The following is a 27,561-nucleotide window of genomic DNA, read 5'->3' on the forward strand; positions in this document are numbered from 1 at the left end:
GGACCCGATTTACACTGAGCACATGGAAGCAAGGAGGAAATAGCTGCCTGGCACATCAGTGGGGATGTACCTACAGGACCTGACCAGATGATGCACAGAGATGTGTATATTCACCTTAAGTATACCACTACCAACAAAAAAATACTGTTACATGCTGTTGTGTTGTTGTTGTTTTGTCTTCATAGCATCAGTGGAAATTTATATCTTAAACTCTTCCATTTTTGCTCTCTTCATTTCCAGCCAAATGGAACAAGATATTCCTGGTGTGTCCTATTCAGAAGTGCCCCAGAGAGAAATGCAGTGGCAGCTGTTCAGCTCATCTGCATATTCAAGCCAGGAATCTGGCACACTATTCAAAGGACTGCTACACATACCAGTAAAAAATGCCAGTGTGAGAGAAGCAAATGATGGAGCGAACATGGGAGATGGGAAATGGGAGAAAGAAGCATGATGCAATTCAACAGGATAGCGTGATTTAGAAGGTGATTGAAGCCAATGCATGAAACAAAATCCCGTATCAATTATATTATCATATTTTAAGTACAATATTCTCAGAAATCTATAGTAAATCCAAATGTGAAACGGACACTTTTCCTCCCAAAAACGCAATCTTGAATTACAAACTTGAAGCTTATGCTTAACATTCCAACACTTGGGGAGAAGAAACCTTCCTAATTTACTTTATTTCTTCAAAAACCGTTTTGATGTGGTTGTTGTTTTATAACAAGTAGTGTATAAATTTCACGAAATAATTAAAATAATTTGGTATTCATGTCTTTTCTCTTCTTCCTTTAAATGACCACCCCACTCACCCTTAAAAATGCTCTCCATGATGGTGACAACACACCTCTTTTCTTTCACATTTTCTCCTCAAATAAAATTTCTTTGTGAATTCCTTGTCTAAGCACATCTACACAGAAATAGATCCTGCTGAATTCAGTGGAGTTTACTCTCAGGTAAATAGAATTGCAGTGTTAATACCTGTTTCACAGTTATCTGAAAGCTTGAACCTTTAAATTTAACAGGACTTACTTCTGAGTAAACCCCAGCTATCATGACTATTAGACAAGGATTATGGGAGCTGACTACAAAACAGCTGAACAACATTAAGAAAAGGAAAAGAAAGTAAGCTCTTACAATTCAGAGAGAAGTAAGGGGATAGAGAGAAAGTCTAGAACACTTTTCCCCAGCCCGTGCACTACTTTTAAAGAAGATGGGACAGTTTTTGGGTCTAGAGTTTTGAAATGGAAAAGGGATTTGTGTTAGTTCTGGTGCTACTATCACTGTATTTTGTCTCCCTGCTTATTTAACTTATATGAAGAATTCATCATGCGAAAGGCTGGGCTGGATGAATCCCTAGCCGGAATTAAGATAGTCGGAAGAAATATCAACAACCTCAGATATGCAGATGACACAACCTTGATGGCAGAAAGTGAGGCGGAATTAAAGAACCTTTTAATGAGGGTGAAAGAGGAGAGCGTAAAATATGGTCTGAAGCTCAACATCAAAAAAACGAAGATCATGTCCACTGGGCCCATCACCTCCTGGCAAATAGAAGGGGAAGAAATGGAGGCAGTGAGAGATTTTACTTTCTTGGGCTCCATGATCACTGCAGATGGTGACCATGAAATTAAAAGATGCCTGCTTCTTGGGAGAAAAGCAATGATAAACCTAGACAGCATCTTAAAAAGCAGAGACATCACCTTGCCAACAAAGGTCCATATAGTAAAAGCTATGGTTTTCCCAGTAGTGATGTATGGAAGTGAGAGCTGAACCATAAAGAAGGCTGATCACCGAAGAATTGATGCTTTTGAATTATAGTGCTGGAGGAGACTCTTGAGAGTCCCATGGACTGCAAGAAGATCAAACCTATCCATTCTGAAGGAAATCAGCCCTGAGTGCTCACTGGAAGGACAGATCGTGAAGCTGAGGCTCCAATACTTTGGCCACCTCATGAGAAGACAAGACTCCCTGGAAAAGACCCTGATGTTGGGAAAGATGGAGGGCACAAGGAGAAGGGGACGACAGAGGACGAGATGGTTGGACATAGTTCTCGAAGCTACCAGCATGAGTCTGACCAAACTGCAGGAGGCAGTGGAAGACAGGAGTGCCTGGCGTGCTCTGGTCCATGGGGTCATGAAGAGTTGGACATGCCTAAACGACTAAACAACAACAACAACATCACTGAAGGAAGAAACAATCACCAAGAAACAGTCATGATGCGGCCGAATATATCAGATCCTGATTTGAAGTAACCATCCAAAACTTCAGCTCCAAGTTTCAAGTCTATGCATCTTCAAGGACATTAGAAAATAAATCCCAATTTGATTTCCCCATTTCTCATTGTGCTTGTGGTGTAGTTAATGGATATTTCAACTTCTTATATATACACCCACACCAACACATATTCAGTTTTCTGGTTCACTGAAAAGCCTTTCCACTGAGCATTTTTATTTCCTTTTTATGTTCTCCTTTCTGATATCTTGAACCTCCTCTCTTCTCTGCTATCATCCATGCAGACTGTTAGACTCAGGCAGAACGAATATCTGAATAACTGAATTATAGCCTTGCCAAAAATAGTGATAGAAAAGATAAGTCTATCTCTCTGAACCAATCTTGATTTTAAAATTGATATATACTTCTCCATAGTTCCTTTTGTGTTGGTGAAAGGGAGGACGGAGGAAGGAGCAAGGCCGGCACACAACAGCCTCTAGGATTAAAAAATCCACAAGGGTGGAACCAAGTACAAAACACAGAACCAGAAACAAGAACAAATCTCCTGGCTCTGTCAGACCCAAGAGTCAGAGAATGATGTTGGCTGCTAGATCAAAGGGACACTTGGCTCTGTAATAACAAGGACCCAATTAGAAAGTAGCTCGGCAGCCCCCACTGCATTAATGTAATTTGGACTCCATATGAAAAACTGAATTTGAATCTAATGTCACAATTACCCATCAAGGATTTTCTCTGTTTTGTTTTATTTGAATTCTGGGCCTTTTGTGCTCTGTTTATGTCTGGGGTTTAATACTGCAGATTGTTTCCTTAAGTCCTGGGACTTTGGGTAACGATCTCCTTTTCCTTTTCATGCTTGTGTTATTAACCAATCTAATACCTTTATTGGAAAAGTTTCTGCTTGACATTTTGTGTTTGACTGACTTTTGTTTGTTGCCAATTGTCATAAGGCAAGGACTGCAACACATGCCGGTAGCAACATATGCCTTTTTGGGCTCTGAATAGGGTTCTCATACAGAAAAAAAAAATAATAATTCAAAAATCAAATGATCCATAACATATTATGTTGTCATTTAAAAAACAGCATCAAAACAGTAACATTTTTCATGCTCATAATAAATTTTGTTCCCCAAGGCTCAATCTAACATTTTCTGCCCATGTTTGGAAGTATAATGAGGAAAACATTTATTCTATTAATTGGCTCAGCTATTTTTGTTTGGAACGCTAATGATTTTCGCGGCATATGAGCTTCAAGTCCTAGCTCTGCAAAGACTTTGATATTTATTGCTGTGCGGTACTTTCCTTCACCACGTAGAAGTGGTCTGTGTTGTTTTCCTCCATCATTCTGCCTCCTCAATTATTTACAGCACTAACAAACACTTTTCTTCAAGGACAACACTAACAGGAGAGCTAGGTTGGGGCTATAACCCAGAGAAGGGAGGGTTAACTGTCTTCTCAATGGTTAGATGCAAGTATCCACCATCCTACAACCTCAAATTGACCTAAGGTACTTCAATGCAGATTCCAGATTTTTCTTCAAGAGCTTAATCAAAGCAAAATATTACACATCTCTTCCTTCATAAAGAAAAGAAAAAATGAGTTCAGCTTTTAAGATTCAGGTACAGTCTTCTTTTGGATTTATAAGCAAATTAAACAAAAAAACAAAAATCTCAAAGCAGATTAAAGGTAAAGGGACCCCCGACTGTTAAGTCTAGTTGCAGACGACTCTGGGGTTGCGGTGCTCATCTCACTTTACTGGCCAAGGGAACCGGCATTTGTCCACAGACAGTTTTTCCGGGTCATGTGGCCAACATGACTAAGCTGCTTCTGGCGAACCAGAGCAGCACACGGAAACGCCATTTACCTTCCCGCCAGAGTGGTACCTATTTATCTACTTGCACTTTGACATGCTTTCAAACTGCTAGGTTGGCAGGAGCTGGGACTGAGCGACTAGAGCTCACCCCGTTGCGGGGATTTGAACCGCCGACCTTCTGATCGGCAAGCCCTAGGCTCTGTGGTTTAGACCACAGCACCACCCACGCCCTGCGCAAAGCAGGTTACATAGTAGTATAACATAATCAAAAAGAGCAGTAACAACAGACTTGAAAGACAATAAAATTATTGTTGGTCACTGCTAATTTGTAGATGGCACCAGGATTTTTATGGAGCATAACCACTTTCAAGAAGTCAGTTTGTGACGCAAAGTGTAACCTCTGGTGCCCCATCATGCCATCTGCCATTCTGCAGTTGCCTCTTATAGAAGCTCTGTGAAATGCAGGAGAGTATGGGGCACATAGACTACACAAAACACTAGCCAGGCTTCAGTGTTGCCCCATATTAACTGGGTACATGCCCTACAGCAGCCTTCTAGCAGGGGAAACTTAGTAATGGTGGAGAATTTGTCTTTCAGCACAGCTTTTTCTCCATTACTGATCTTCTCACTGAGGAACCCCTTGATAGGCTTCTGAGTAATCCTAGGGATTATTCAAACACAGTTTTAAAACCACTAGTTTAAAAATAAAAATCAAAATTTAACAGCTTTGATTTGCATGATTCTTTTGCATTTTTATTTCATCCTAGTACAGGTATCCTGTACTTTGAACTAATTCTGAGAATGTGCGCTGGTTTCTTAAAACCTTTTTGGTTTCCTCAAGCTGTGTACTGCATCTGGGGTAGGGGGATGGAGAGATCCAGCACACATGGCAGGTTATGGCTATCTCCATAAGTATATTTATTTGCTTTTTTATTATTTTAATTGTTTTAATGATACCATATTAACAAATTCTCAGGGTGAGTTGCTTAATTGGAAGGAAGAGCCATTCTACACAAGAGAAGTAGGCTGGGGTCCTGGGACTGGGACTATTCCACTTCAGACTGCAGACAGAGGATTGCATTTGAATGCTCCATCATTAAGAAAGAAGGGGGGAAATATATTGTGCATAGAGAAATCTAGCCCATCAAGGAGAAAACAAACCAGATCATTTTCCCTGTTAGGCTATCCCATATTGGGCTAACTCTCATGGGCACAGATTTTTGCGAATGCCACTTTTGGCACTAGAGTCCCATAGGAAAAATGAATGTTGGCATCCACTCTATGTATGTGCCTGAAGGACTTTAAAGAGGGGAAAGGAAATTAAACACAGCTGCGTGCTCAGGTCTTCCAACAAAGTTTACAAAACTGTCTTAGAGGGAAATGTATGTGTTATTTATGTTTGGTTCAAGCTGCAATTTATGCTGGAAGGAGACACAAATACTAGATCAGCCTGGTCATGCATTCAGCTAAAATAATGCTCTCCACCAAACAATGCCAATGCAACAGACGGTTTTCATAGCTTTTGTTTGTTTTCCACCGTACAACCCATAATTTTCATGCAGAGGGAAACAGTTACAAGTTAAGCAATTTCTTTTGCCCTGAATGAATAGGAATTGTGAACTCCCTTGGTGACCAATCAGTTCTGCTTCCTTCTTCAGCAGTTCTACCATCATGTTGAAGGAGCTGTCCGTAGAATTCCTTGGCTGATTTGTTTTGCCGTTCAGCCTGTTTCCCAGCCATGCTCTATGCCAGGAGATTGCAAGTATGGACAAAATGACTGTGGTCATTAGTCTCATTCCTTGTATTACCTGCAAGGCATTCCTAAATGGATGCCACAGAACAATCTATTATTTTCTGGCAACCAGAAGTGACTATAAACCATGTTACCATCTCCATTGTTCACAAATAAAAAAATAAATGCCTGGATACTTTCTTTTTTGGCATGTAATTACGTACAGGTGTCAGCAAGCACATGATGGCATGCTGGACTGCTGGGATAAGATGTGAGAGAAGATGGACTTCCTTCTCCTGTTTCTACTGAACAGATGTCCTAGGCAGTTTCTGCAGGGCTACCCATCTAAGCCTTTTGTTACCTGGCACCCCTGGCTAATGGCATGAATCCTACTGACTTTTGAGTGGGCACCCAGCCATTCTTCCAGATGGATGTGACTGCAGGCGGCCCAAGGAACATTCATGTGGATGTAATATTTTCTGTAATGGCTGTAATCCCAAACTGGGCAAAATGTGGTAGGTTGTTTGTTCCTTCCTTAATTCCTGAAGTGGTTGCTAAAGTATTATTGTGCATCCATCTTCAAACGGCTTGTTAATCCATCATTAAGTTGGATTTGCTGTGCAGTTATGAAACGAAAACAAAACGAAACCACATTTGCACAGACACGTTAAGCCAACTTTCTACCCTTTAGAAACATAGAACATGGGATTTTCCTCCAACAGCATCGTTCACTTCCAGAACATTTCTGAGTTTAAATAGTTACTTTTAGAAGTGTCAATGAAATTTGGTTTGAGCCAAATTTATATGCCAGATTTCTGGTATCTTTCTTCCACACTGGAATCAAAGGTAAAGCTGGAATCTGTCTATGGGCCCATGGATTTCAGACCTGCCTTGGCCTTTGCTATTCCCTCCCTGAACATCTGGGAGAAGTCTTCACAGCTGGTCTTCATTCACAGATGCACCAGAGCCTTTGTGCACGTGTCAATGTCTAGTTTGTGCATAAGCCATGATAGGAGATGACGACCATGTAGGAACAACAAGTAGAATTGCTGGCAAATACATACAACCAAAAAAATCATAATTTAAGCACAAACTAGAAGATTCCAGGTTGAGAAAAAAGCTGGGGCGGGGGGGGGGGATAAGGTATTTTTTTTAAAGCACATGTGTGTATTTCTACACTTGCCTAGCCATCACACTTCACCTAAAGTGAAACTTCAAGATGGACTTAAAAGTGACTGCTTGTGAATCTGAGAAATTAAAAAGACAGGCAAAAAGAGTTTCTGTAAGGCTAATGTTTGTTTCTTTGTTTTTCCCCAGGGTACAGTTGTGCCAGACGTTTTTACTACTAAGACCTGGGGTTTTTTGGTGGGTGGGGGCATTTTTTAGGCATTGTTAACATTCTTCTTAATATAAACAGTTTGCACATATAAGCTCCTGAAATTTTATTCCCTTGTGCTGGGCAACAGCCTGAGAAGCAGTGACACCTGCATTTTTAGAAAGAGCAACATCGGATGACCTTCAGAAAGACAGACCAATAACCTGTTAAGGTCTCAAGGTCATTACTTGCCCAGGTGCATCCATCTTTATATTTACAGCTTCAGCCTAGTTCCAGCGAAATGTGTCAAGGGTAAGAGAATGTTCAGAGACAGTAACAAGCACAGATCTGTGGGTGTTTCATGGTAACATGCCATTTGCCTCATCCCTGAGGAGAAATAAGATGCTTCTGTCGAGGGCTTTATTGAATCTGCTGGTGATCATTGAGCAGCAACTACCAAATGTTTTATTCCTCCATTCCTGTGGCTTAAGTATCCTTGCTTGGACTTTGTATATATATATATATATATGTATATATATATATATATATATAGTTTGAAGATGCAGGACTAATTCCTCTGAGTCATGAGATGCACTGAAGTGAAAAGAAGAAGAAACCACATTTTCATTTCAGTGTTCCAAAGAACAAGTTCCTTTGTAAAGGAGGACGTACAGCATTCTGACCTTCTGCTGGGAAAGCGATTTTGAAGAGGCATGTTGCCAGGAAGAAAAGGTGACTTGGGGGTGCAAGGAGTCTCTGGACTGACAATTTATCACCGAGAGAGAGCGCGTTATAAATCATCCCTCAAAGGAAGATGCATATGCAAAAAATAATTAGTGCCAAACTTATCTGAATACATGTCATTGCCCTTTATAAAGAATAAGGCTGGGTGACTAAGAGAAAGAGAGAGTAGACTCACAGCTTTGGGACTGCCTGCTTCCTTTGATAAAAAATAAAAAAAAAACATTTCAAGGAAATGAAAAGTCTGTGGGATACGGACCCTCCTTAAAGGAGAAGGCTGGCTTGGTTTTGGTGCCTTAAAACCCACAGAAAGAATGGCAAGCTCTAACATCAGAGCTTTCAGATGCTGAATGGCTGCATTTGTAGGAAAGAATGACAGGTTTGGCTTGAGTGAAATTGATGGGATTCAAATGACAGGCACAGGTATAGCGTTTGATCTGCCTGGAGCTAGGGTGCTGCTGACATCCATTGTTTTCCATTTGCAAATTGAAAACTACATGTTTTCTGATGCACCTAACTATTTGTTCGGGGGATGGTGGCAGGCTAGTCATATTGTTTCTTTCCCACCTACTTCACACTGAATAGTGGGATGGAATGCTAGATGGTCTGCAGTGTTGTTTAAATCAATTAATCTTCTGAACTTTGTCACTTTGGGCAGTTTAAAGGTAAAGGGACCCCTGACCATTAGGTCCAGTCGTGACCGACTCTGGGGTTGCGGTGCTCATCTTGCTTTATTGGCTGAGGGAGCCGGCGTACAGCTTCTGGGTCATGTGGCCAGCATGACTAAGCCGCTTCTGGTGAACCAGAGCAGCACACGGAAACGCCGTTTACCTTAGTGCTAGAACAGTACCTATTTATCTACTTGCACTTTGACATGCTTTCAAACTGCTAGGTTGGCAGCAGCAGGGACCGAGCAACGGGAGCTCACCCCATCACCGGGATTCAAACCGCTAACCTTCTGATCGGCAAGTCCTAGGCTTTGTGGTTTAACCCACAGTGCCACCTGCGTCCCTTGGGCAGTTTAGGTGCAGGCAAATAAATTGTTTGGTTTAGCCTGGTGACTCCCTTTAGGCACCTTTTAGGTGATGGGTTGGTCCTGAGTCTCACTTCTTGGACTCTGCGGTTTAGGGGGTAAGATAGGGGCATCCTTTGAGGTCAAACTTCCTCATTCACCTGTGCTTCTGCGGTCGTGGGGGAAGGTGACAAAACAAGACCTCCTTTCTCACCTTCAAGGTGTGGCCCTGGAATTGGGGCAGGATAGGGAGCCATACCCTAATTCCTTAGGCAAGGGCGGGTCACCCAATGGCTGTAGTTATACAGTGAAATTTGTTCCTGCCCCATAATCTTCCCCATCTGCTGATTTTAATTTAAGTGGCCCAGTTAAATCCCAGCTTATGTGTATGCATCTTTATTTGCTTATCGGGACACAAATGCCTGCCCTTTTGAATGGGAAACATGATGCACAATTCAGTTTCTTGCAAACTGGATGTGCTTCAATGACTCATACCTGCATTGCACTGTTTGGAGAGATATCTGTGTTTTTGAATCAGAAACAGGATGTACAATTAAGCGCGGTGTGGGTAGCCGTATAAATGCAAAGTGCAAAAGCGATTTAGATATGCCTTTTCAAATCAAAAGGTGCAATGCTACCAGAGATATTGATAGAGCAAAGGCAGAGATTTTTGTGGAATAAAGGTACTTTAAATACATCCGTTGTTGGAGTTAATAAAAACAAAGGGAGAGATGAAAACCCCTGCTTATTCGTATGCACGGTTTTATCTCTCCTATTTTACTCCAAAGTCTCCAAACATCATTCTCTGAAAACATAGCCCAATGTCATTATGTTGTAATGCATTTGAGCCAAAAGCTTTACGGCTGCAGCTCCCACATGGCAGTGCTCATGTTTAGCATTGTTTAAATCTATTCCAAGCTATTCTCAGCAAACCTAATTTCTTTCCCCCCCTGCTCTGTGTTTAGTGACATAAACACGGCATATTTTATATGTTTTGTATCCTCTTTTATGGTTCTCTCTGCTTAGCAAAGACGTTGCTTTGGAATTAGCGAATGTAAAGGAAATTAGCTACTTGTGTTGCAGTGAACACTTTGCTTTCATTGGGAGCAAAGATAGTTTTGCTGCAGTAATAAAAACAGTCTCACTGTCCTTTTTTGCTGCCAGGCTCTCCTTCCTCAGGACTAGAACATTTCCCCTGCAGAATTTAAATAAAACTTATTCTTTGCTTTCAGTCACATGACTTCATTTGCAGAAAAGGCCAAACTTGGTTCAGTGCAGGTGCTTCTTTCAACAATAAATTTGGTGACATGGATGGGTTTCCTGGAAGGCTTAGAAGGTAGTACCTTTCATCAAATTTCTGCAAAAACTGCAATATCTTTCCCAAACCGTACAAGGCTTTGCCATGAAAATGAAAGCAAAGCAAGCAAGCATTCCATGACAGTGCTTTCTTTCTTTCTTATTGCATTTGCATTCCTCCTTTCCTCCATGGAGCTCCATGCTTCTCTTCCTCTGCATTTTATCCTTGCAACAACCCTATGAGATGGGTTAGGATGAGAGACAATGACTGGCAAAGTGAACTTCTTGGTTGCATGCAGATTTGAACCCGGGGCTCACAAGTCTTAGTTCAATACTCTAATCATTACATCACAGTGCCACTTTAAAAGCCATGAGCTGTAGTAGTAGTAGTAGTAGTAATTTATTATTTGTACCACACCCATCTGGCTGGGTTTCCTCAGCCACTCTGGGTGGCTTCCAACAAAGATGAAAAATGCATTAAAATGTCACACATTAAAAACTTCCCTAAACAGGGCAATATCAAACCTATCCATTCTTAAGGAAATCAGCCCTGAGTGCTCACTGGAAGGACAGATCCTGAAGCTGAGGCTCCAATATTTTGGCCACCTCATGAGAAGAGAAGACTCCCTTGAAAAGACCCTGATGTTGGGAAAGATGGAGGGCACAAGGAGCAGGGGGCGACAGAGGACGAGATGGTTGGATAGTGTTCTCGAAGCTACCAGCATGAGTTTGACCAAACTGTGGGAGGCAGTGGAAGACAGAAGTGCCTGGCATGCTCTGGTCCATGGGGTCACAAAGAGTTGGACACGACTAAATGACTAAACAACAACAACAACAAACAGGGCTGCCTTCAGATGTCTTCTAAATGTCAGGTAGTTGTTTATCTCTTTGACATCTGATGGGAGGGCTGCCACAGGGCGGGCACCACTACCAATATAGCAAAAGTAACTTGTCCCATTAGTCCAAGGAATTGTGAATAATAATAATAATAATAATAATAATAATAATAATAATAATTTATTATTTGTACCCCGCCCATCTGGTTGGGTTTCCCCAGCCACTCTGGGCGGCTTCCAACAAAGATAAAAGATACACTGAAATGTCACATATTAAAAACTTCCCTGAACAGGGTTGCCTTCAGATGTCTTCTGAATGTCAGGTAGATGTTTATCGCTTTGACATCTGATGGGAGGGCGTTCCACAGGGCGGGTGCCACTACCGAGAAGGCCCTCTGCCTGGTTCCCTGTAACCTGGCCTCTCGCAGTGAGGGAACCGCCAGAAGGCCATCGGAGCTGGACCTCAGTGTCCGGGCAGAACGATGGGGGAGGAGACACTCCTTCAGATATACTGGACCGAAGCCGTTTAGGGCTTTAAAGGTCAGCACCAACACTTTGAATTGTGCTCAGAAACGTACTGGGAGCCAATGTAGGTCTTTCAAGATCGGTGTTATATGGTCTCGGCGGCTGCTCCCAGTCACCAGTCTAGCTGCCGCATTCTGGATTAGTTGTAGTTTCCGGGTCACCTTCAAAGGTAGCCCCACGTAGAGCGCATTGCAGTAGTCCAAGCGGGAGATAACCAGAGCATGTACCACTCTGGCGAGACAGTCTGCAGGCAGATAGGGTCTCAGCCTACGTACCAGATGGAGCTGGTACACAGCTGCCCTGGATACAGATTTGACCTGTGCCTCCATGGACAGCTGTGAGTCCAAAATGACACCCAAGCTGCGCACCTGGTCCTTCAGGGGCACAGTTACCCCATTCAGGACCAGGGAATCCTCCACACCTGCCCGCCTCCTGTCCCCCCAAAACAGTACTTCTGTCTTGTCAGGATTCAACCTCAATCTGTTAGCTGCCATCCATCCTCCAACCGCTTCCAGGCACTCACACAGGACCTTCACCGCCTTCACTGGTTCTGATTTAAAAGAGAGGTAGAACTGGGTATCATCTGCATACTGATGAACACCCAGCCCAAACCTCCTGATGATCTCTCCCAGTGGCTGCATGTAAATGTTGAAAAGCATGGGGGAGAGGACAGAACCCTGAGGCACCCCAAATGAGAGCCCAGGGGTCTGAACACTCCTCCCCACCACCACTTTCTGAACACGGCCCAGGAGGAAGGAGCGGAACCACTGTAGGACAGTGCCCCCAGCTCCCAGCCCCTCAAGACGGTCCAGAAGGATGTTATGGTCGATGGTATCAAACGCCGCTGAGAAATCCATCAGAAAAATTCCCACCCTTCTCCCCCACTGTGCCCCCTCCCTCAGTCTGACCCTCAAAACTGTCCTGAACACAGAGGTGCAAAATTGAATAAAATTTGGGGGGCAAAGGACTTTGACCCTTAGGTGTTGGCTCCTATGACTAAGCAGATGGGGGGGGGGAGTAGATGCATGTGGGAGGGAGGAGAGGAGGGAAGGTTCCATTACACAAGTGTAAACCTTGCAGTATCTCAAAGAATACATTGTATCCTGTCCAATATGATGCAATGCTTCATTTACACCACCACATCCATGTTCTCAACAATGGAGTAAATTCTTTATCAAGTGTGCTCTCATGGGATAAAATGATGAACCATTTCACATGTTTCTTGCTTAAATGACTAGGCATAATGCAACTACTAGTAGAACAACATGTTCAGTAAGAGTTGTCTTCCTGGTCATGAGTCTTGCAGTGTTTGGGAACTGGGCTTTGTTGGCAGGCTTTGACAGAGGAGGAGGAGAAATAGGGGGCCCCGCTGAATTGTGGAAATCTGGCTTGGAGGAAGAGGGTATCTTTCAAAGTTTGTTGGGACATCTTTGTTGCTTCTGTCCCATTCTGAACATTTTGCCTTGCTCATGAACTCCTGCATCACGACTCCTGAATTTTGCATCTACTTCTGAGCCTGTACTGTTACTTGCATGAATAACATTCTCTTCGTTACTTTCAAGTAAGAGCCTGTGTGTGTGTGAGAGGGGGGAGGGGAGAAGAGTCAGGGCACCTCTGGATCAGGCTAAGATTACTTCAGGTACACTTGAGGAATTTAATCTTTGCAAATTCCCATACAAAATGCTCTGATCTGCAACTCTGGAAGTAATACATGCCTCACAACTTAGCTATCTGTCAGATTTCACAATTCTCCAAAAATTCTGATGTAGTTCTCTGATGTTTAAATGAATCAAAATGTGCACTGAGATATGTGTACTTTTGAGAGCAAGCCTTTTAAAAAGATGTTTGAAGGATAATATGCATTTCAAAAATTACTAAAATGTGCATTTATTTAGCATGAATTTTGAATGGATTTAATATGAAATTTGAAGGTGTTTTTTTTAAAAAAAAAATAGGTAGTTGCAGAGACTGAATGGAACGAAATTAAATGCAAATGCAAGTGTCATTCAACATAAAAAGACTGATTCATATACTCCTAGCCCTGTGTAGTTTTAATTTTAATATAATGGCCAAGCAGATGGCTGTAGGTGTGTACCTAAATGTGATGGTCTGTACCCAGCATCCATAATAAAACAGAAGTTTTATTTAGTTATAACAGTTTGCAATCTTTGACAACTCTGCCTTCTATGAATTCATCTGCCACTTTTAGAAACAAGCCACCACCCTCACAACATTTGGTAGTGAATCACATACTTTAATTGCACCAATAGGTTAACAGGAACTAGCCGTACTATCAGTAGCATAAAAATATTAGCAGCTTTAGTCACAAAAGTAGTATTGCAAATAATAAAAATTTTCCACTACAACCATTACTGCTACTATTGCACACACTGAACACCTAACCCGACTGATGAAAAAGGCACACGGAATGAATTTATTTTTTGTCAGCACACCAAAATAGCACACCCCATTCAGACAGTATGCAAAGCCCATTCAAAATAATTAGTTCATGGTCAATTGGATTCAGAATAAAATGTTTCCGAGGCAAACCTTACTATTGTTCCTTAGCAGCAGTTATAAATCTATTGCTCACAAGCTGTTAACAAAACTGTAGCCTGAGACAGCTGCAAAATTTTCGGTGAAATTGTTGTTGTTGTCCAGGAAGGAAGAATGTGTCATTTTCGTTCTCTCTCTGCCTTCCCTGTAAGTTGCCCTTTGATTCTGTTGAAGCTTGGAACATTTATTATTAAAGCTGTAGAGTTAATTTGTCCTTTTCTTATGGTGTCACACTTTGTGTTATTCTTTTCAAATTGTCTCCTCAGGAAAAGGCATTTGATTATCTTGCAGGAGAAAACTTCACTTTCTGTTCTGGCTCTTGTGTTTTAGAGACTCCTTAAAAATTGGCCCTTATTTACACTAGGAAGCTTTTGTAGAATTCCTCAATATGTTGCTACTGTCAAGTTCTGCTTTCTTGTATTTGTAAGGTGATGAAGTTTACTGATGACAGAGGCGACTTTAGGGGATGGTGACCAGTTTGGTTGCATTGGGCGCCGAGTCTTGGGCACGCTGCCAGAGATGCCACAACTATGATTTACAATGGAGCACGAGAGGTGGGGTCCAGAGCGGGAGTCAGGAGCAAGTTGGCAATAAATCACATGGCATCGGTGAAGTTAACTCTTTATTCAATGGAACAAGGTTGACTCAGGAGGCCAGGCCTAGTGAGCCCAGAACTATTGCCAGTAAATCTTGCCCCAATGAGGCAGTCATCAGGACTGAAGGTCCCCACCTTCCCACAGTTGCCTAAGTCTTCTCCTTCCCTCGGTCCTTCCCAAGCAATCTGAGTCTTTGTCTTGCCTGCCTTTGCTCCACCATCTCCATACCTCTTCTGGTTCTGGGAGACAGGGGCTTCTTTAGCAGCCTGCTTCTACCACCCTCTTTAGCCTCCTTTACTGCTCTGATTCTGCATTGCTCTCTGCCACAGATTCTTCCTGCTCACCAAACTCTGTTACGTCTTCAGCTTCTGACATACCTTCCTCCCAGGCTGCTCCCTCTTTTCCCTCTGACCAGTCATCATCGTCCCACCACCAATCCCTGGCTCTGAGCCTTCTTCCCCATCTGATTCCTGCCACCACTCCTCTTCATCCAGCCAGTCCATGGCAGGTGGAAGGACACTGAATTTTGGCATTACAGAGGACACCACTGAAATTTGAGACCCCAAAGTCCACCATTGTTGATGTACCATTTTGGTTGTTTTGATTTGTTTGAATGGGAGCAAAATGTGAGTCTTCTGTTTGAAAGAAACACCTGAAGAATCTTGAGGGAAGCAAGCAGAGTTCCAGTAAGACCAGCAAAATTTCACCGGGTGTTTGCCATGCTCCTACTAAAAGGAAAAGCAATAGCCAGTGGAGATTGAATCGAAGTCTTCACAATGGACAAGGTTGAAATAAATGACCTTGATGCTCTTTCTAACCTTACCATTTTCTCATGTTAGGGGGAAATAAATGGGAACTCAACGGAGAAGGAGTATTTCGTTTGCAGCTCCTGCAAACCCAGGAGGCATATGTTATATAATCAAATGGGGAAAGATTGTATTTATGAGGCTATAATTCCATCTGGAGATTCCGAGGACCCCATAAAGCACTTCACTTTCACTCAAAGTTTATGTCCCTAGAACATTTCAGTAGAATGGAGCTCATAATTCAGGGACTTGTGGAAGGCTCCTTTTGCCCATTTTACTAAAAATTTTGCTTTCACTTACTCAGAGAAATCTATTTACCTTTTGGGTGCTCTTACATGTCTTTGAGATCACCTTCACTATTTTATGAAGTGGATACATTCAGTTTTTGTATGCACAGTAACTTCTGATGTTGTGCACAGAAATAAGGATGATCACACCCAGCTATGAGAATAGCAACTCACATCGAGCAGCAATCAAATTTCCCCCCCAAAATAAAAAGTTTCCCCAAATATAGCAAGATATTGTTCACATTTTACATTCTGGACAATTCCTTTCATGCAGATAGACATGGTTGTGATAAAGATCAAGTGACCATATAGGTATCTCCAATATTATTTTATATTAGTCAGATGCTGCAAATATTGAATGAACCCAAGAATGCTCTGGTGGTCTATTCATCTTATCGCACCCATGCCATCTGATAGCAAAACAAAGGCTTAATTAGATTTCCCAGTAATATAATACATTTTGTATACCATTTCTGCTAATTTACATAGTTTTGTATGCATTCCTTGGTGGAAGAATAACACTAAAATATCTGAAAAATATAATAAATTCAAAAATGAGTTGGGTTTTAGTTCATGTACTGTTTCACAAAAGTGTGAACCTGGGAAATCCACATAAAAATATAAAGTAAATGAATTTCTTCCCCACCTCTAGGAAAACATGTTCCCTATCTTAGATTATGCATTTGTGTGTGATAAAGAGGAGGTGCATCTTAACTTGTTCCTCTACCTATTGATGCATAGTAAGTATTGCTCAGAATATGCAAACCTGCCCTGCTACATTTGTCTGAAGCAAAGGTTGATTCATTTAAAAAAGAAGAGGAATAAAGGACAAAAGTAAGATGCTCAACACAGTGTGGCAAATGCACACCTGACTGCATCAGGTCAAGTTGTACAAAGCAATCAGATCTGAAGCTATTTTTGAACACTCATTGCCAGTGGGTTATTACCTGCAAGCGGTGAGTCAGCACAGTTATCCATGGGATATAGTCAGTAGCAGGTGTTCTGCTGCCGGCATATCTCAGTTTAGGATTTATAGGATTCTTTCTTATGTCACGTTAGCTTAGTTCTCTGCTTCCCTGGCCTTGTGCACATGGTCAACAGCCATTCTAAAACCTCAGGGATGGAAAAACACAATTTCTTCCTCTTTGTGGGTGATAAGATGGTTTGGGGTTACTGAAACAGTTGCAGTTTCAGGAAACAATAATATCTGCAAGCCAGTTAAACCAGCAGACTTAAATTGTAAACTGATATAGGCTGCAATTCTATGCACACTTACACAGGAGTAAATCCCACTGAAAACAGATGGCCTTACTGTGGGATTTAGGTAGAAGTGCAAACAGGAATGTAGGAAGGCAGAGAATTCCATTTTGACCTGCTTTGGCCATAATCAGCACTGTTTCTGTTTCACTGCAGTTTGATTTCTGCCAAATACTACATTATTCATCCTACTGTTCACTATTTAAGGTAAATTACATAACTATTTATGTAACTAGCGTTCATTTGAATGTGAAGGAAACATCAAAGCAATGTATAAAACATGGGTAGGCAAACTAAGGCCCAGGGGCTGGATCCGGCCCAATCACCTTCTAAATTCGGCCCATGGACGGTCCGGGAATCAGCATGTTTTTACATGAGTAGAATGTGTCCTTTTATTTAAAATGCATCTCTGAGTTATTTGTGGGGCACAGGAATTCATTCATTCCCCCCCTTCAAAATATAGTCCCGCCCCCCACAAGGTCTGAAGGACAGTGGACTGGCCCCCTGTTGAAAAAGTTTGCTACACTTGATCTTAGCCAAAAGGCCGAGAAGCGAATAGTTGAAAGGTATAATACAGAATAAGATTTGAAAAAGGATTAGGCATTGCTGAATATGATTGTGTAAAAAGGGAACACAGAAAAGGGAGATGTGAGGAAGTCAGAAAAGAAGGATATGAAAATGAAAAAGTTTGCTGACCCCTGGTATAAAACAACCTTGCTATTGATTAGGTATAATTTGCGAACTTGACAACAACAATGGTGTGAAGAAATACTAATAATATTTACGGATTTCCATTCCTGAACATAGATGGACACACAAACTGCACCAATTTTAGTTTCCTTTTCGGTTTTTATCAGCATTCCCTGACATCCCTAAATATACATTACACTGCCTATATCAGATTAAATTGACTTCAGTCCATATATTTAGCATTAACTAATAAGGCTTACAGGTGGTTAAAATACCCTGGCAGCTTACAAGAATACACACACATACAGACACATCTACATGCATACATATATGGCATGCCAGGATGAGTACCTTACTACTCATCCATTCAACAAACAACAAGCAAAAATATAACAGGGTGCTAAGAAGAACTGCATATTCACTCTATCTATGAACATATCAACAAGTTGTCAACCAGCCGGGTCACCCACAGGGTTAGGCACACACATGGAAGGCATGGAATGCAATTAGCTTTTTATTAGCAGAAAAATAACAGCACAGCAATATTCCTGGTTCATCTTTTGAAGGCATTGCTAAAATAAAGCTCCAGTCATGCCCCTCCCCTCTAGCCTCTCACTCTGGATCCATCCCAAGCAGATGAAGGCTGCATTGAGGGGACGGGCTCCTTCTCTAGGCCTGTCTTGTGTGTTGCTCAAAGACATGCAGGACCCTCCTGGAGCAGGGGTCAGAGAGGGAAGTGAGTCAGCAGGACTGAGACTATTTGCACAGGGGCGTATCTTGCTGCTCTGGCACCTGGAGTGGCAGCGGTAGGACGAGCTGCCCACGGGGCGCCAGGGTGATCTGTCCATGTTGCCCACAGAGTCTGCTGGAAGACGCAAACCCTACACTGCCATTTCGGGCAGCACGGGACCCCGAGCCACCGCATCACTTCTGTGATGGCCTGGGTCTCGGGCTCGGGCTCGGAGCCAGAGGAGTCTCAGTCTGCACTGGATTCTTTGGCTCAGGTGGCATCTGAACCTAGTCTGAGGCCTGATTATGAAGCCCCCCAGTCTGCATAGGTTCTCCTGCAACAAGCACCAGCTGGGGTGAGTCAGGGGCCTGAGCCTGTGGGGGATTACCTCATTGCCTCCAGCTGGGCAATCACTTACAGCTGCTCTATTACCAGCTGGGTCAGGAGAGGCTGAGGCGGCCTCTGGGTCTAGTAACCCACCAACATCTCCCGAGCTGCAGAGACTGAGGTCTGAGAGAAGGAGAGACCTGAGTACTCGCAGGAGGAGTGCTCGCTTTTGGGGTGAGACAGGAGGTGAGTCACCAGGGGATCAGGATGGGCCATTACCCCGACAGAGATAAAAGGCTGCTGGACCCCACCCCAGGTTGCGGGAGCAATGTTGCTGTTTGCCAGAACCTGCCTGTGATCCTGTGCCTGACCTTGCCTGGTTTCCTGCCTTGGCCCTGTTGGACTGACTCCTTGTGGAACCCTTGGATTCGGGACTGGACCTGGACCGCGTTACTTGGGTTACCACTGGGCCCAGCACAATTCCTAAGAGAGATGCGTGGCTCGGGCACACTGCAGGCCAGGTCCCGCGGTAAGTGCCATCCATGGCGGTGTGCCATTTTGTCACCCCCTCATGGACGACACCCGGGGTGGACTGTACCCCCCGCACCTCTTCCTACACCCCTGTATCTGCACACATGCTGTAATTCTCGGCTTCTAATCCTGTCCTGGAGGGCCCTCCTTCTCCTGACTCCCCTTAATTGCTCAAGTCTTCTGTTTCTATCATCTCCTAGCTTGTCTGTTCTGCTGACTGCTCCTCAGTGTCCCACCACTAGTCTCCGGGCTCTAAAGTATTATCTTTGGAGCCTTCTCTGAGGGGCACTTGGGAGACAGGCTCCCAGCAGTCTTCTTCATCCAGCCAGAACAGAACATAGGAAGCTGCCTCTCATGGCATCAGTCCATTCAACCACCTAGCTCAGAACTGTCTATTGGCAGTAGCTCTCCAAGATTTGAGAATGGGACATAACTGAAGGTGCCAGGGATTGAACCTAGAATCTTATACATGCAAAACAGATGCTCTGTCATTTGGCCTTGCTCCTTCCCCTAAACTCTACTAAAATGGTGGTGTCTGATTCTTAGGTCTCAGCTTACGGCAAACTTACCAGGTTAGCCAGTAGTCTGTTAGTCTGCCAATTATAGTTATACACATATATAATTCTATTTTGATTACATGTGTCGCATCCGGTCTCTCTTAACAGCAAAACCCCTTTATTCATTAGTGAATATGGCACTGAAATTCTTCGCTAGTGGGAAAGAGGCAAGGAATTTAATTAACTCAGCAAGTAAAATGCATGCAGCAACAATGAAGTAAATTCAGAGAAAATAAAATTCTAATAGAATTTTTTTGTGGTACTGTGAAAAGACATAATGGAAGTTGATTTGATTTAGAGATTTCAATAAACTCAGAAATAATGGCCTTGTTAGGAATTTGTCACTAGGAAAAAAGAAATATTTTGATGTTACAGTTTGGAGAGACATGAATAGCTCATCTCACACAAATTAAATTTGGAACTTTAATAATATATATTTTTTATTTAAAAAGTGCAAGTATTTTGCTCATAAAAACATTGCACGCTATAGTTTTAATTCAGCTATTGTGTTTGTGTGATACACCACACACTGATTGAAAATAAAAGGGCAGCAAATAAATCGAAAGGCAGCACAACTGGTTAAATTCTGTTATCAAGTAATTAAATGTACGGCAGCGAGAGCAAAGATGGTGGGCTACTCTTTTTGTGATGACCAATGATTTTCAGCGAATAAATTTGACTTGATTTCATCCTTAACAGGCACCAGATTTTGTGGAAGATGTGACATTCATAGACAGCTGGCAAAGGGTTACCACGATGCTATCAAATTAAATATCTGACTGGAAAATTGCCCAGAAGACACTTCCCTGCATTCTAAAACATGGTGTGCAGGTTGTTCTGGGTGGGGTAGAGATCCTTTTGAAGCAAATGTATAAACACAGATTACCAAACACACATCTGTATATGTCATTACCTTTAACAGAAATAGTTCCTGTCCAAGCAAGGTTGACTTGCCTATTACCTTATTAAGCTGAAATTGCTCATAGATTTGCATAAGAAATATGGAACTATTTTCTGTGGCAGCTTGTTTGGATACCCTTTTAATAGTGTGTATCTCAGCAATTTGCCTTTGGCAACAAAAATAATAAAAAATGTTGTTTACATGAAAGTCTAGATTATCCTGTAACCTTAAATGCCAGTGGATGAAAGACTTTGACCTTGTACGATTGAATTAGGTAGACTTGTGTCTATGCATGTTTTTGTGAACAGACACACTTTCTCCTCAAAATTACCAGTGACATTTTTTATTGAAATAGGTCAATTATTTCTTGTTAAAAAACAAACAAACCAACAGAACACTTGTATTTCCATAAAATCCATTAGTGCTAAGTTTTTTTGGGTGTGTGTGTGTGTGTTTGTTTGGGGTTTTTTTTGCTATCAATGAAACTGGAATGTTTTTCATAAATGTATTATAAGGTTATAGGTGCTCAATAGGTCAGAAAAAAAATAAGTACAGTGGCTTCATTGAATTATGTGAACAAATAGCAATTAAGGAAACAAAACCAACAAAATACATAGATACTTTTGATATATGTTTAGAGACAGTCAGTGTTGGTTATCTAGAGTGTGTCTGAGGGTGAGAAAGAAAGACAAAGAGAATTTAATGCATCTATTGTTATTTGATGGTAGTGAAACACTATAGAATACCAGATTCTACCTTTAACTGTACTAATTAGAAGTGTGTTGTTGTTATTGTTATTGTTATTGTTACTGTTACTGTTATTTTGGGGGTGTTAAAATTATCTGATCAGTCATAGATTGGGTGAACAAAAGAAATTGCTTTGAACTGTTCAGGACAGCTTGCTTTCCTCAAAAGTTATGAAGACACCCCTTCCCCCGAAAGCAGGAGAAAATTAGTCCCTTTTTTCAGGGGGGAAATATGGTACTTTTGGAAAAGTATGGAGGGAAGTTTCTGCCAACCTTGGAACCCATTCCTTAAGAGGGGCGATGGCTCCTGCCTCCCTATCCCTACCTTCCTTCTTTGTGGCCAAATTAAAGTACTGTTTCAATTCTTCTAAAGGTAAAATAGGTTATCTGGCTTGCCACCTCCCTTTATTTGGAAAACCACTAACAAGGAGTCCAGGTGGCACAGAAAAACCTTGGGGGAGTTGTATGCAGCCTGTGTACTGAAGGTTAGCTGTTCCTTTATTTAGGGCTGGGGTCTAATCTCAGTGGCAGAATTTCCAGATAAAAAGTGGTGAGGTGACTCTGACTGTATCCTGGGAGAGCTACTGCAAGTCAATGTAGGCCAGGAGTGAGCAGTGAGCTTCCTTGGAATAAAATTCCATAATTGGGGTCTTGCAACTAAGGAGGGCCTCTCCCCAGTTGCCACACACTTCACTTTTGTCAGGGACTGTGCTGAGGAGGGCTGCACTATAGAGGAATGGTGGCAGCCTCCCCCTTCTCCTGCTCCTGAATGGCTTGCAGAGGGGCATAGTTCAGAAGGCAGAAGTTGGGAAATACTGGATGGGGAACAGCTAGGAGAAGGAACACTGGGAGAGAGAGGGTTAATAGATTCACAGTCTCCTGATAGCATTTCTCCACTCAGTCCAAGGTCGAGAAGTGCTCAGAAAGTCTCAGAACAGAAAGCTCAGAAAGTACAAGCTCAGATTACAAGATGTAGGAGTGAAATAGATCAATAGGGACTGAAGGGGTGTAAGCCTTAATTGGGAGTACCGCCATTCTGGGTTGACACTTTTTGTCCTTTGCTGTTTTTAGTAGAGAAAATAACTGGTAAGAATTCCTTTGGTTTGATCTCCTCATATATGGCCATGGGGGAGGAAGTCGATTCCAGGAAGCCTGACAACTTTGCATACTCACAAGGCTATGGGAAGCACTTAAACTGAATGCTTACAAAGGTCTTGAAGTTCTGTGAATGAAGTTACTTCATTAGTAACAAAAACCTCAATGCTTGTCAAGTCCCAGTGGCACAACCGCTTGTGCTAACTCAAATATTTTGTTTCAGATTATTGTAGCAGCAATGAGAAAATGGTCCAGTCTGAATGGTAAATTCGTTTTGGATGAAAATCAAAAGCAGAATCCTTGCTAAATGTGTGCTACACCTTTCTGTTTAAAATCTATCCGCAATCATAATGTCTGTTTATTTTTTTCAGAAGATATGCTCAAGACCATATTGAGCAGCATACATATTCATGCTGCTAAATCCAAAATGGGATGCTTCTGCCTTTGATAGAAGTGCATAATTCCACCATGGGTGATAAATCAGCCAAGATCTATCTGTGCAATCCATCACACAGATGCAACAAATTCACACTAAATGATAGCTTAGTTCAAAAACTAATATGAGAGCTTTTGGGATCACATGTCTCATTCATAAATCTTTAGGCACATCATAACTCCTTTATGAAAAACCATATAAAAGGAAGAAAATTTCAAATGCATTATCTCAAGACTTCATAAATATTTAGGCTGCAATGCTATCACACTTATTTAGAATTAAGTCCCACTGAATTCAATGATACATTCTCTCAAAATATGGGCTACTTAGGAAGATGTAGGTATTTATGGAGAGGGGGAAAAAACAGTACCCTGTGGCACCCCATAGCAAAGCATAACTACTGAAGCCCCCCCCAAAGCATTCTCCTAGTGTTGCTTTCTGGACGGTTCCATAGCCAGGGCTGGAATTATTGGAACACTGTGTCCCGAATTCCTATTCCACAGAGCCAGTCCAGGAAGAAGCTGATCAATGGTATCAAAAGTTGCAAAGAGACTAAGAAGCAGGAGCAAGGCCACACTCCCCTTGTCATGCTCTCTGTAAAGGTCATCCCAGCACAACTAGAAGCATCATATTAGATTTTTTATACGTGTTATTAAATATACAAATTATTTGCTGACCCCTGCTTTAGACTATCCATCCCCAAGCTGGCGCTTTCAAGGTGATGCTAGACTACATCAGCCATTACTGCTGGACCATGACTATCGGCCATGAAAGCTGGGTCTGGTGGAAGTTGGGAGGGTACCAGTTTGGGGAAGACTGCTTTAAAATGTTCATATACATTATCCCCACAGTCGTTTGTTTATTGCTGCCTTGTGCAATAGTGCATCCATGGAGGATTCCCATTGCAGAAGCCGTACTCATATATCACAGGGCATCTGGGCATGGTGCAAAGTGAAGTACGAACAAGTTGACCACTGTTTCATTTTCTCATAACTCCTCTGGGTCTTCATTCTTCAGTAGGGTCATGATAAAACTTGCAATAAGGTGAGGCAGGACCCTTCACAATGGAGCAGGCAGAGTCATGGCTCTCCCCTGGTGGCTTCTGCCACCGCCTTCCATTGGGATGCCCTAGTGGCCCAAGTGCCAGAAGGAGGTGAACTTTGCTGAGAAAGTCACCTCCCTGGGGGTGAGGCCATGCTTGAAGGGCGAAAAACGCAACAAGACCTTGACCACAGGTGGCCATGCAGGCCATTATAGAAAGCCTTATTGCAACCACCTTTGCTACTCTGCCTTGTCTGGACCAAAAGGATGTGGCCACGGAGGTGCTGGAAGCCACACCTTCAAATGAAGTTCAGGGCAGGAAGGATGGAATTTGTGGTGGATTCCGGCAGTTTCACAAAGAGTATAGCCACAATTTGTCTCTCCACCCCACCCCCTTGCAGCAAGGTAGCTTATTATGAAGGCTTTCTAAAGAGGTACCATGCTAGGTAATTGGGATATTTCCTGTTCTGTATAAGTGGAAAATATTTCAAGGTGGAGACCAGAATATTTTGCTAATTTTAACACTGAGTGTCTCCGTGAAATGGTTCCCTGTTTGCTTTTAGACTCTACTGTCCATGATGATGATTCTGTTTCAATAACAAAATATTGAACTGGAAAAAAGTTAAAAATAAAACTTGCAGTTAGGATATATAAAGTAGGCAACCCGATTTCTAAAAATTATACTTATGCTGTTGAATCCTGCATTTCAGTAGTGTTTAATATGATTCCCAAACCACATTCTAAGTTGCTGCTCCTCTATAGTGTCATTCTTTTTTTTTGTACTTCTTATCCTAAACCAGTGTTCTTCGGCCTTAAATCTGTGGATGTTGGGATTACAATGCTCACCATCCCTGACCACTGGCTAAACCAACTGGGGATGATGGGAACTGCAGTCCTTCTACAGACCCAAAGCTGAAGAGCCAAGTCATGCTTGAGAAATATTGCCATTTGATTTGTGATGATAATTCCCATGATTGTGTTTGGTGAAATTTTTGATTGCAGCATTATCACTAAATAAGGTAAGCCACTCCAGTCAATCAGATTGAATGTGAGTGAGGGAAAATAAGCCTGAGCACATTGGGATCAGGGAGAACACAGGAATACAACTGATTGAAACTAAGAATGCCTGCATTTGCATATCCTGAAAAACTATTATTTACTGTGATGTGAATGAAACTAGCCTCCTCCAGACTCAAATGCTCCCCTCTCCTCTTTTCCTCCAGTGCGACCACTGGAATTTTTACTTCCAATTTTGATTAACAGAAGGTCAGAGTTAAGTCCCCACCCCAAAGTGTGTGGTAAAGCTAAATTATTGTTTGCTTGAAACAAACCAGCTTCACAAACCATGGGTTGAAGTTGGCTTGCTTCAAGCAAACCATAATTAAGATTAACCACAATTAGTCCAGGTCTGGGTGACCTAGCAAACTCTAAACAAAAAAAATTCTTTCCAGTAGCACCTTAAAGACCAACTAAGTTAGTTCTTGGTATGAGGTTTCGTGTGCATGCACACTTCTTCAGATACACTGAAACAGAAGTTACCAGACCCTTCTATATAGTGAGAAGGTGGGGAGGGGTATTACTCAGAAGGGTGGTGGGAATGGGTGATTGGCAGATAGCTGTGATGAGCCTGTTGACGACTCTTAACGACTGCAATTGGTCTTACAGGAAAAAGCAAGGGGTGAGAAGGTGAAAAATGGCTTTGTCATGTATAATGAGATAAGAATCCAATGTCTTTGTTCAGACCAGGTCTCTCCATGGTTTTAAGTTTGGTAATAAGTTGCAATTCAGCAGCTTCTCTTCAACACGCATCATCAGAGATCTACAACCTCTCCTGGACAATGACAGTTCTCTTTCTCAAGCTCTGGGAGGAAGACCTTTCATTGCCTACAGACAGCCACCCAATCTTAAACAACTCCTAACCCACAATAATACTACAACCAGACTTAACACGGACACTGGCACCAGAGCCTGCAATAAACCCAGATGCCAACTTTGCTGCCACATACACCCGGACAACACCATTACTGGCCCCAACAACATCACACATACCATCTCGGGACTATTTAATTGCTCATCGTCTAACATTGTGTATGCCATCAAATGCCAACAGTGTCCCTCTATTGGACAAACAGGCCAAACCTTATGCCAAAGAATAAACGGACATAAATCTGACATCAGGAATCACAAGACAGAGAAACCAGTAGGAGAACACTTCAATCTCCCAGGACATTCTATACAAGATCTCAAAGTAGCTGTTTTACAACAAAGGAATTTCAGAAATAGACTGGAAAGAGAAGCTGCTGAATTGCAACTTATTACCAAACTTAAAACCATGGAGAGACCTGGTCTGAACAAAGACATCGGATTCTTATCTCATTATACATGACAAAGCCATTTTTCACCTTCTCACCCCTTGCTTTTTCCTGTAAGACCTATTGCAGTCGTTAAGAGTCGTCAACAGGCTCATCACAGCTATCTGCCAATCACCCATTCCCACCACCCTTCTGAGTAATACCCCTCCCCACCTTCTCACTATATAGAAGGGTCTGGTAACTTCTGTTTCAGTGTATCTGAAGAAGTGTGCATGCACACGAAAGCTCATACCAAGAACTAACTTAGTTGGTCTTTAAGGTGCTACTGGAAAGAATTTTTTTTGTTTTGACTATGGCAGACCAACACGGCTACCTATCTGTAACTAGCAAACTCTGTTTAGTAAAAGGAAAGAGAAAAAAAAGGAAACCTTTAAAACTCCTCCTTGTGGGTGAAGAGGTGAGAAAGGTATGTGTTTGAATCTGGGGGTCACAAGTGGGTCTAGGCTCATTCCTGTGGCAACAAATTGCAATAAACAGGGACATTTAGAAATACAACATGCCTTTCTGAAGCGCTGGGAGATGCTCTCTGACACTCACAAAAATAAACATAAAAGCAAGCAAGCAATTTTAGCTCAGCCCCGGATTTGAGCTGTTTGCTGCAGTTAAGGTCTTGTACTAATCTGCACGCTCCCAACTTGCTGTCTAACTTTGCTTTGCAGGTAGGAGATGCAAAAGATTAAATTCTTGAAGCAGCAAGCTGTGAGATGTTGGCGGCCAGATGGGGGAACTTGACATGAATGATGTACACAATGTAATATAACCCCAGACATCTGAAGCTCCTGCAGTACTTAGACTCAACTGGGTGAGTCAAAGTCACAAAAGGGTAATCCTTGCCCATGATATAGTACGGTGAGAGCTGCCGGCTCAGGTCTATAAGCAATGATTATAACCCATGTGATTTATTTTCTCTTCAGTCAGCATAAAAAAACAGCTTATTGATTTCTTTCTCTCCCCACTGCCCCTACCCATATTGCTGATTATTATGTAGCAATTTCCTAACCTCTTCCCAGTTCAGCAGAGAATACTTACTATTTGCTAAATTGATATCCCACCTTTTTCTTTATAGATTTAATAAGTATTCTCTCTTCATACACCTCATAAGGATGGTCTCTTTCCCCCTCAATTATCTGT

The 27,561-nt window shown here is 42.2% G+C and overlaps 2 long non-coding RNA genes across 2 annotated transcripts in view; both read left to right on the top strand.

The window, feature by feature from the left end:
• The first annotated feature begins 234 nt into the window (after window positions 1-234).
• LOC309377459 overlaps window positions 235-27,561 on the top strand; it is a 122,993-nt gene continuing 95,666 nt past the window's right edge. The window contains exons 1-2 of the long non-coding RNA XR_014171594.1: window positions 235-482; window positions 1,322-1,464. This is a non-coding gene — a long non-coding RNA (uncharacterized lncRNA). The remainder of the gene's footprint in view (window positions 483-1,321; window positions 1,465-27,561) is intronic.
• Window positions 19,661-27,231, top strand: LOC309377432. The gene is made up of 4 exons (XR_014171565.1): window positions 19,661-19,854; window positions 20,539-20,662; window positions 24,859-25,077; window positions 27,090-27,231. It is a non-coding gene; the product is annotated as an uncharacterized lncRNA (long non-coding RNA).

The sequence above is a fragment of the Podarcis melisellensis genome, assembly GCF_964234715.1.
Source record: "Podarcis melisellensis genome assembly, chromosome: 9".
NCBI lineage: Eukaryota > Metazoa > Chordata > Lepidosauria > Squamata > Lacertidae > Podarcis > Podarcis melisellensis.